Below are 11,973 nucleotides of genomic sequence, written 5' to 3'. Positions count from 1 at the left end.
GTGATTCATGCAAACCGTGGTTGAATTGGGCTACCTCTCAACTTGATCTCATGGGTTTGGCAAGATTAATCGTACTACTGTGGAATATCTGGAATAGACACAACAAGTATGTCCATGATAGAGAGCTACAAGAGGATAAAGATGTTATTTCACGACTTGGAACCTTTGTTCGGAATTCTTTGAAGTTAAAGATGCATGGACACACAACCAGACGACCAACCATCGTTCTAGAATATGGAACCGACCCTTGACTCCTATCATTAAGATCAATGTGAATGGAGCTTGCAGTTTAGCCAACAATTTCGAGACCAACGGAATCATTGCTAGAGACAATAATGGTCTAGTGGTTGGTGGGATGTAGAGCAAGCTTCCTCCCCCATCTACTACAGAATCAACCGAAGTTGAAGCATTCACTATGGGGCTAAAATTTACTATTGGAAATGGTTGTAACAATGTAATCATTGAAGGCGGTGCAATCTCCATTGTTAACAGACTCGCTAATTGTAACGAGGATGTTTCCAAAATTGAATCGTCAACGAAGCTCGAGAGATTTTTGCCTCTAATAGTCATCTCCAGGTGTTTTATATCAACTGAGAGGCCAACTGGGTTGCTCACTCTCTTGCTCAATGGGCTTTGTCGATTCCCAATATGTTTTGGTTCTATTATGATGAGCATGATTATATTAAAATTGATGTAATTCACGATGTAATTGTTATCTAATGAAATTCACTTTATTAGAAAAAAGACACGGTGGAACACTATCAATTATAGTGAAAGAGGCAAACGGTGGGATACAACATTTATCATAGGAGAGGAAAGCGGTGAGACACAAAACCTAAGGCCTACGCAGATGAATATTACCTTCATCTCTAACACATCTTCTTCAACTGCTTTGTGCTTCTCTAAAAACCCTAAAAAGAGCATGCCTAAGAGAGATTTTTTTATTTCAATTTAAATGATTTTTTATAACAAAATAAAATAATATATACTTTTTCATATTTTTTTCATATGTGATATACATATATAATACAAATTCGAGATACTCGACTCAAATTTAAAAATCAATTCACTAATTACCAATAATGTTGAGTTATTCGAGTTGTATTTTACAACTCGATTTGAACTTGAAATTTTTTTAAGTCGAGTCGAGTTTATGAAATTACAACTCAAAGTTCATTCAAATCAACTTTTCTCAAGTCGAATTGAGTAAAAAAAATTGATTTTTTTAGTCGAGTCGAATTTTACTCACCCCTAACTGTGTGTTACGTTTGTGTCTCTAAGACGTTTTATTTTGCGTCCACGTTTACCCAACTATGGACGCGTCTAAACCCGCTTTCTAAATTAAAAATTAACACAGAGATTCACGCTCACATGCCAAAGAAAAATGAAAATAATCTAGACACCTTTTTCCTTCATAAATATTTAAAATACAAGTTATTGAACTACGATACATGGCTTACAACTCTTCTACTGAATTGAGAGAAATATCATTACTCATCGGGTAAAATAAATAAATGATGTCTGATTATAAAATGTTACTTTATTAAATATTTTGACTAATAAAATTTATAAAATACATAAATGATGTTTAATTATAAGGTGTTGTTTTATTAAGTGTTTCGGCTATTAAAACTTATAAAATAATCCTCTATTATATCATTGCTTTGTTGAGTTCGTTAACTATTTAAAGTTACAAAATGATTACCCGACTATTCGTATATTCAAAATTTACCTTTTCCTATTAAAAAATTGATAGGAGTTTAGACATTAACCTACTGATTAAGATATAATAAATATGATACTAAAATCTCAAACGACTATAAAAAATATTTAAAATTTAATTTTCTCACTAAAAAAATTCTTCATATAATTTTTAAATTTGAAACCTCAATAATTCTTTTTAGTTTCGTCCCTAAAGAATTAATATATGCAATATATGCAATTCTTTAAGAAAAAAGTACTTGTGAAATCTTAACCAACTCCGGAATTGGCAATTTCATAACGTTTCATGGATAAAAATACTACTAGAATCTAGTAGTAGTGATACAAGGCTTAAGCAACTTTTTTTGTTTCTAAGATCATACACTTTATCCTGCCATATTAAAATATGATAGATGTAGAATTAGACGTTCCAAGAAACATGAACAATGGGATACATATCCATGAATTAATAATGCTAATAAATATATAAATAAATAAATCATATATCCAACCCTGATTCAGAATCAACTTTTGGGCAAGTAGGGTTACAAGGATATTGGCAGTCAAGTTTGTTTACGGTGCTCCGCTCGAAATACCAGTCTCTGACAGCCTTTGCAATTTTCTGCATGCAACGACATAAGTTAACGCCACGACCACCAACCGATCAAGGTTTATAAGAGAAGAATATCGAGTCTCTTACCGTGTTATCCACTACCGGAGAAGTATAGCTGGACCATGTTATTTGCTTCCCTATTTAACAGTGAGCATAGCAGGAGTCTATGAACATTCCACTAGACGAAGAATTAGGGACAGCAGTTGTATTGATGGCAAGTAAGAAGTCATCCCTGAAATATGTATCAAAGATTTAAGATAGCAGTTACTTTACTTCATCGAGGAGAGGGGATTAACAACATATTGTACAAGCATTGTCACCTTGGATAACTTTGAGCTGCGCAGGTGTGCACTTGTTCAAATCGAGCTTGCAGCTTTTCCACCCCTTCCCTTTGTCAGCAGCACTGGGGGACAAAATGTTCTTTATCTGATCAAAATTTAAACATGTTCGATCGTTAAACCCGAGTATGTAACATAGGATCATATGCATGAAGAAGATTGGATTCAATATTGGCTTGAGAACGGACCTGCCAGGAGTCGTAAGCTGAATTTATGAAGAACATTGGTGTTCGCATGGTCTGCACCACGTACTGTGGGAAGAAACAATGCAGTTTTGCAATGGAAAATGGTAAGAATGAAGTGATCAATTAATGAATTACCGGAATTGACTACGGTGGTGGTCGTATCAGAATAGTTACACGTACCAACTCTGGTCTCGTTCCCATTCTCAAAGTGCAAGATGCCGGCAAGTTCTTAACGGAACCCTGCACAATACATTACATCTATAAGGTATGTAATGTATCTTGTTAGAGAAGAACAATGATGTCATAGAGACAATACATGTAATTTAGCCGCTTGGCTATAGAAATTTTTGATGTGCTGTCCGCCGGAAACGTCCTTCCGGCAAGAAATTAAACAAGGATTCCTTTCGTGTCAAATGAGATATATACACACACAGACACAGAATATAAGGTTAAGGTCTCTGAACTCACGCATGGAGGAAGAAGCCAGCGTCTGAAATGCATTTCACTTTAGATGCTGTGGGAAGGAGAACTCGGAATCTATTGCAGTGCAATATCGAAGCCAATCCACCAGCAGAACAGCCATAAAGAATGGCCTATTTTTCGTATATACAGATTCCAAGTTTCAACAAATTATGAACAAGTAGGAAGAAGGGTAACTTAGAAATTACAAGATAATTAAACAAGCTAAGCTCTTACATTGTTAGCGTTTTGCATTCCTTTTGCTAATAGATCAGCAATGATAGGTTTGAAAATCCGATTTCCTCTGAAGAAGAGATTATTAGCCTAATCACAGAACCGTTATGCATTAATATACAAGCTAGTTTAATTTCTCATTAGTATAATTAAGTGAAGTAACCTACTGGATTGACGGCCTCCACATCACATGTGAACGATGATCCATCGCAGTATCTAACCTTAATCTGATTCCAATTGTAGAAATCTAATCATTTCAATAAAATAACCCTGTTAAGATAAAAGCATTCGATCGTGGTCGAACTAGGGAAATTGTCCGATCAAACCTACCTGGATTGGATTTTTGCTGGCTGCTCAGAAGTCCAAAGAAACCAAATTGCTTCACCATTAGATTCGACGACCCTAAGTCAGTTTTCTTACGAGAAAGGCATGTCGCGACATCTTCACACCATCCTCCACCCTGTTAGGTCATTGTGTAAGTAAATAGACACCACAAGCAAGAAACACAATGGCTAATGGCCGGTTGGTGCGAGATGAGAAGAGGACTAACCTCCATGTGAACAATCCAGTTATTAACCCCAGTGCCAGAGCCCTTGTCAAAATGGTAAGCTGGTGGGCTGCCATCCAAAAAAACTGCACAACACCATCCAAACCATAAAAAAAATCATGTACATAAACATATAAACGACATAGAAGAACAAAGGATATCCCCTACCGGCTCCTTTCGCCGTGGCATCCTGCAGAAAAGTGATTCCTACGCTTGCGCCTTTGGCTTTCGGTGATATAATTTTAAGCACACAGGCCAGAAGACTTAACCATCAGCATAATCTTATACCGATCATTCTCCCCTGCTGCATTTACTAATTATTTTCCAAAATACTATAATGATACCATGATGAAGGCCACGCATGTGAGATGAAACATGTTATTGTTGATATGTGAGCTTAAACGGAGAAAACGTGGTCTAATTCTTTTGACCGAAGCTACTGATTCTCCTAAAAAAATATGATGTAAGAGTCGCTTATAAATACCTCACATGCAACCCTACTAAACTTTACCTAGGGTTCTTTATGGAAAATTTTATTTACAAAGATATTGTATTTATTACTTCATTACCGAAAAATTTTAAAAAATATAGAATTTTAATAGAATCTAAGCTAAATATTACCAAATAAAAAATCTATGGTATATGTTGCGGGTGAGAGAACATGATGACATGGGAAAAAGCAGGCCATAGCAGCCCATAAGATAAACTAGCGGAGAGAAGCAGTTGAGATCTACAACCTCATTAAATAAAGCTAAAAAAAATCATTATGATAATCAGGCAAAGGCCATGAACCAAAAAAATAGAGAGCATCCGACAAAGTGACAAGAAGATTGAATCATATGACCCATCCCCAATGTCATAAACCATCGTGCTACTCTCTCGATATTGAAAAATAACTGAAACAGCGAGTTTGAAAGCACACAACGCAGTCTGTATGTATCTCTGTCAGAAAGACGGTATAATAACAGTAAATATGAAAAGCAAAAACGTAGGCAAACATAAGGAGCATAACTAGGATTAAGGATGTAGGAGGATTAGGAAGTAGATAAACCACTAGTTTTTCCATGCTTGAGATGAAAACTTACAGAGCGGTGAAATGGGAAACTTTGAGGTTGGGCGGCTATGGCACCCTACGAGCAAGATGCGTCTTCATCATCTCTGATTTCATTTAGGGTGCGTTTGGTTCATGGAATGTAACATTACCTTCGGGAATAAGATTACCGGAATGTAACATTTCCTCCGGGAATAAGATTACCGGAATGTAACATTACCTCCGGGAATAAGATTACCGGAATGTTACATTACCTTACACTTTACTAGGAATGTTACATTATTGTGTTTGGTTTGTTTGACATAAATTTATAGTTACAATGTTTGGTTAAAGGAATAAAATATTACTGTAATGCATATTTTACTAAATTGTCCTTATGATATTTTTTTAACAAGTTGAATTCCAAATATTCAAATGAAAATATTTATATAAAAATTCATAGAAAATTGTAATGCCCAAATACCTAATTAGGGACTTTATTGAAATGATTTTAAAATATAAGGATTTATGCCATTAAATGATAAAAGATGAGAATGAATTGGAAAGAGTAGTTTAAAATTAAATTGTAGTAATGGAGGATTATAAAGGTCATTTTGGTCAATTGGAGTAAATGAATTTAAAATTCATTTCTCTTAGGATATAAAAGTATAGATAAAAGGGAAAAGGGGTTTTAAGCTTGGTCAACTCTTTTCCTTCTTCTTTCCCGTGCATAACCTTCCTCCATAGCTCAAAGGTGAGTTTTCCATTCACTAGTTTATAACTTCATTTTTGGTTGGGTTTTGAAGCATGGAGTATACTAGTAGTTTAAGGAAGGATTTAGTGAGATTAAAACTATGAAATAGAGAAAATATGGGAGATTTTAGAAAACGGGTTTTGAAATGATATGTTAGTATATTGGTGTTTATTGAGGTTTAATGATAGATTTGACTTGCCAAAGAGGTAAATGAGGGATTAGAAGTACTAGATGGGTTAAAGAACATATTAGAAAAAGTGGTTTGATTCTTAGAATTGAATGTTCTTGAAAGATGTTAGATGTTTTAGGAAACAAAACGAAGGAATGTTACTATAGATAGGAAAGGAATAGTTAATAGTATTGAATGGGGTAAATATAAAGAACTTTGACCCCATTTGGGTGATTTTCGAGCTAAAAACTGGAAATTCTGGGTGAGGGTATCGGTACTTTTAAGAACAGTAATGATACTATAGACAAAAATTGGGCTGAATTATGCAAGGAGTATCGATACTGATTCAATCAGTATCGGTACTGATGAGGTACTATCGATACCATGGTAAGGATATCGATACCATGGTAAGGGTATCAATACCAAGTAACATCGAACCTAATTTTGGTATCGATACCGGAAGAGGGTATCGGTACCCTAGTATAGTAGTATCGATACCAAGATACATCAAAGCTAATTTTGGTATCGATACCGGAGGGGGGTATTGATATCATAGTAGGGTAGTATCGATACCATGTTAAGGGTATCGATACTGAAGGTCCAAAAATTTTAAGTTGGGTTGATATTGTTGTATAAAGGTTAATAATAAGTGTTTTGATTAATGTTTAAGTTATAATTGTTAGGAAAATACACTAACAATTGATATTATGCATGTATTTAATGAATGTGGGATAGATCGAAATCAAGCTCCAGAGTCGAGTAAGGCGAAAGGCAAGGGCCAAGTTTCGGAGTAATCATCTTCCTAGTTTGAATATTTAAGCAAGGCAAACCAGGTGAGTGCATTTAAGTATGTACGTATATACTATAATAGTCATAATAATATGATTTATTGATGTATGTATAGTGAATTTTCAGATAGGCCACTTTGTGTGCTAAATGTTGGGATCGTCGGCGCACCTCATGGCGCAGCGGAAACAAAACTCGACAGTCTCACCAGCGATCCAAGTACGAAAAACTGAAATCGAGGGAAAGAGATGCGAATACTTACAGTGGGTTCCTTGAAAAACAGCAATGACAACAATGAATACTGGTGGTGTAGATCGGTTCGAATCTTAAGCCTCCACGAAATCACGTCTAGGCATCTACTCAGTTCACCCGATTGAGAGCAATCTTTGTTTTCCCCAAAACTCTTTTGAGAGAAAATGGTTGAAGGTTTTGAGAGTGTGTTGTAAAACGGCTGTTAGACCTAACACACCCTTTTATAGCCAAGTTACGCTAATCATATTAGGGTTTTATTATTTTAAATTAATTAAATCTATATTTAATTAATTAGAATTTAATAATCCTCTTATATCCAAGTTACCCTAATCATATTGGGATTTTATTATTTCAAATTAATTAAATCTATATTTAATTAATTAGAATTTAATAATCCTCTTATATCCAAGTTACCCTAATCATATTGGGATTTTATTATTTCAAATTAATTAAATCTATATTTAATTAATTGAAATTAAATATTCGGGATTATTAAAACATATATTTAATTAACTCTAGATATATATTCTAGTAACGTACAACAAATTGTACATCTTTGCTCGTTTCAATCCTAGGGTGTGACCTTGTAGGTTATTGTAACGTTAGCAGTAATTATTAGAACAATTCCATTATTACATACAATGAGTGACATCTAGCAATATATCATTTTCACCTAAGTTACAAGAAAATATGATTCGACAAATCATCTTGGTGATAACTCTTTTATGTATTACATCCTTATGTCCTTTATATCTAGAATAGACACAAGTCTTGGAATAGTCACACTTGTATAGCCCATCTATTGTTTCTTGATATCTAGAGTAGACTTTAATTAACGAATAGTTTATGATATCTCATATCAACTTATTCGTGCATGGCCATTTGTTTCTAGTCTTACTCAATCAAGTGGCCTGTGATATATTTCCTATTACGTAGGAGGGACAAATCCTATCTTAATCATACACACCCACTACATATATTGAGATATATTTAATAACAGTCTTTATAGAGCAACCAGTTACGGAGCTTGTTTAGCTGCATCAAAACATACAACAATATATGTTGGTATAGTATTGATCTCATGTCTGAGGATCATACATATAGTCATCACCATGAGCAATGTTATGACTGTCATATAATAATCCAAGACATATGCTCATGGTCGGTCAATCTAATACATTGTTCTCTAACAATATAATCATGTATCAATTCTGACATCTCTATGTCAATGACAACTCATTGTCATCAATCAATAACATGTTAGTCTTAAGCGTATTATTATTGTCCATGCCCATAATAATACTTGGCTAGGGGATGAATAATGATATGATCTCGATTATGAGTTTCAGATCATATATATGATTTCCCGACCTTGATTATAGTAAGAACTTCGTAGTGCTTTGATTGAAGACTGAAAATGTACAAACAACGTTATAAGACGGGAAATATGTATATTTAAATATGTGTATGAAAGTAAAGAAAATGATAGAATGAAGTTGAAGTGGATTCTATATGAAAGAAGTGTGGTGATGATAGTGGTTGATTGGATGTAACGAAAATGGTAAAGGATGTTTGTGGTTGGTGCAGAGAATGATAGTATTCAAAGGATGGATTGTGACCCTCTAACTATATATGGGTTAGGAACCAACAATATACTAAAGATGCAATCGAAGTGATAGAGGGTGGAACGTAACCCACTAGCTATAGTAGAGCTAGGAACCAACGCTATAACAAGATGAAATTGATGAAGGTTTCAAGACCTACAAGAAACTGATAGAGTTCTAATCCAAGAACTAAAATGAAAGAAATCTTTTAAAGAGTTTATTATGCAAAAATTTATTAGTACAAATGTCGTGGAGGTGCCTATTTATAGTGTTGATAGGCACCATATCAAGCGTTTTTACAATTTAAATAAAACAATCACCTAATTGCAATTTAATTCAATTCAATGACTTGTCATTCTTCTAACCTTTTGATGGTTGCCCATGTAGATTGAAAATGGATGAATAATGATATGAACTCGATTATGAGTTTCAGATCATATATATGATTGCCCGATCTTGATTCTAGTAAGAACTTCGCAGTGCTTTGATTTAAGACTGAAAATGTACAAACAACGTTATAACAAGGGAAATATGTATATTTAAATATTTGTATGTAGGTAATGGAAATGATAGAATGAAGTTGAAGTGGATTGTAAATAAAAGAAGTATGGTGATAATAGTGGTTGCTTGGATGTAACGAAAATAGTGAAGGATGTTTGTGGTTGGCGTGAACAATGATAGTAATTAAAAGGATGGATTGTCACCCTCTAACTATATATGAGTTAGAAACCAGTAATATACTAAAGATAGAATCGAAGTTATAGAGGGTGGAACGTGACCCACTAGCTATAGTAGAGCTGGAACCAACGCTATAACAAGATGATATGGATGAAGGCTTCAAGACCTACAAGAAACCGATAGAGTTCTAATCCAAGAACTAAAATGAATGCAATTTTGCAAAGAGTTTCTTATGAAAAAAGTTCTTAGTACAAATGTCATGGAGGTGCCTATTTATAGAGTTGATAGGCACCACATGAAGAGTTTTTACATTTAAAATAAAACAATCACCTAATTGCAATTTAATTCAATTCAATGACTTGTCATTCTTCTTACCCTTTAATGGTTTCCCATGTAGATTGAAAATGGATAAATAATTAATTATATGAGCTCGGTTATGAGTTTTGGATCATATATATGATTTACCGATATTGATTCTCGCAGTGCTTTGATTGAAGACTGAAAATGTACAAACAACGAAAATGGTGAAGGATGTTTGTGGTTGGCGTGGAGAATGATAGTTATTCAAAGGGTGGATTGTGAATGTCTAACTATATATGAGTTAGGAACCAATAATATACTAAAGAGGGAAACGAAGTGATAGAGGGTGGAATGTGACCCACTAGCTATAATAGAGCTAGGAACCAACGTTATAACAAGATAAAATGGATGAAGGCTTCAAGACATACAAGTACCGATACAGTTCTAATCCAAGAACTAAAATGAAAGCAATCTTTCAATGAGTTTATTATGCAAAAAGTTCTTAGTACAAATGCCATAGAGGTGCCTATTTATAGTATTGATAGGCACCATATGAAGAGTTTTTACAATTAAAATAAAACAATCCCCTAAATGCAATTTAATTCAATTAAATGACTTGTCATTCTTCCAACATTTTGATGGTTACCTATGTAGATTCAAAATGGATGAATAATGATATGATCTCGATTATGAGTTTCAGATCATATATATGATTGCACAATTTGATTCTATTACGAACTTCGTAGTGCTTTGATTTAAGACTGAAAATGTACAAACAACGTTATAACAAGGGAAATATGTATATTTAAATATGTGTATGAAAGTAATGGAAACGATAGAATGAAGTTGAAGTGGATTGTAAATGAATGAAGTGTGGTGATGATAGTGGTTGATTGGATGTAAGGAAAATGGTTAAGGATGTTTTTGGTTGGCGTGGACAATGATAGTAATTCCAAGGATGGATTGTGACCCTCTAACTATATATGAGTTAGAAACCAACAATATACTAAAGATGGAATCGAAGTGATAGTGGGTGGAACGTGACCCACTAGCTATTGTAGAGCTAGGAACCAAAGCTATAACAAGATGAAATGGATTACGAATTCAAGATCGACAAGAAACAGATAGAGTTTTAATCCAAGAACTAAAATGAATTCAATTTTTCAAAGAGTTTCTTATGAAAAAAGTTCTTAGTACAAATGTCGTGGAGGTGCCTATTTATAGTGTTGATAGGCACCACATGAAGAGTTTTACAATTAAAATAAAACAATCACCTAAATGCAATTTAATTCAATTAAATGACCTGTCATTCTTCTAACCTTTTGATGGTTGCCCATGTAGATTGAAAATGGATGAATAATGATATGATCTCTCTTATGAGTTTCAGATCATATATATGATTGCCGATCCTGATTCTAGTGAGAACTTCGCAGTGCTTTGATTTAAGACTGAAAATGTACAAACAATGTTATAAGAAGGGAAATATGTATATTTAAATATGTTTATGTAGGTAATGGAAATGATAGAATGTAGTTGAAGTGGATTGTAAATAAAAGAAGTATGGTGATGATAGTGGTTGATTGGATGTAACGAAAATGGTGAAGGATGTTTGTGGTTGGCGTGGACATTGATAGTAATTCAAAGGATGGATTGTGACCCTCTAACTATATATGACTTAGAAACCAACAATATACTAAAGATGGAATCGAAGTGACAGAGGGTGGAACGTGACCCACTATCAATAGTAGAGCTGGAACCAACGCTTTAACAAGATGATATGGATGAAGGCTTCAAGACCTACAAGAAACCGATAGAGTTCTAATCCAAGAACTAAAATGAAAACAATCTTTTAAAGAGTTTATTATGCAAAAATTTATTAGTACAAATGTCGTGGTGGTGCCTATTTATAGTGTTGATAGGCACCATATCAAGAGTTTTTACAATTTAAATAAAATAATCACCTAATTGCAATTTAATTCAATTCAATGACTTGTCATTCTTCTAACCTTTTGATGGTTGCCCATGTAGATTGAAAATGGATGAATAATGATATGATCTCGATTATGAGTTTCAGATCATATATATGATTGCCCGATCTTGATTCTAGTAAGAACTTCGCAGTGCTTTGATTTAAGACTTAAAATGTACAAACAGCGTTATAAGAAGGGAAATATGTATATTTAAATATGTGTATGTAGGCAATGGAAATGATTGAATGAAGTTGAAGTGGATTGTAAATAAAAGAAGTATGGTGATGATAGTGGTTGATTGGATGTAACAAAAATGGTGAAGGATGTTTGTGGTTGGCATGGACAATGATAAT

The 11,973-nt window shown here is 33.9% G+C and overlaps 1 pseudogene; it reads right to left on the bottom strand.

Annotated features, from left to right (window-relative positions):
* Positions 1-3,664: 3,664 nt before the first annotated feature.
* Positions 3,665-4,372, bottom strand: LOC120118487 (annotated as a pseudogene).
* Between the last annotated feature and the right edge of the window lie 7,601 nt (positions 4,373-11,973).

Source organism: Hibiscus syriacus, unplaced genomic scaffold, assembly GCF_006381635.1.
Source record: "Hibiscus syriacus cultivar Baekdansim isolate YM2019G1 unplaced genomic scaffold, ASM638163v2 tig00000951_pilon, whole genome shotgun sequence".
Classification (NCBI taxonomy): Eukaryota; Viridiplantae; Streptophyta; class Magnoliopsida; order Malvales; family Malvaceae; genus Hibiscus; species Hibiscus syriacus.
Note: the sequence above shows the minus strand (reverse complement) of the source record. Positions and strands in the feature narration are given on the sequence as shown.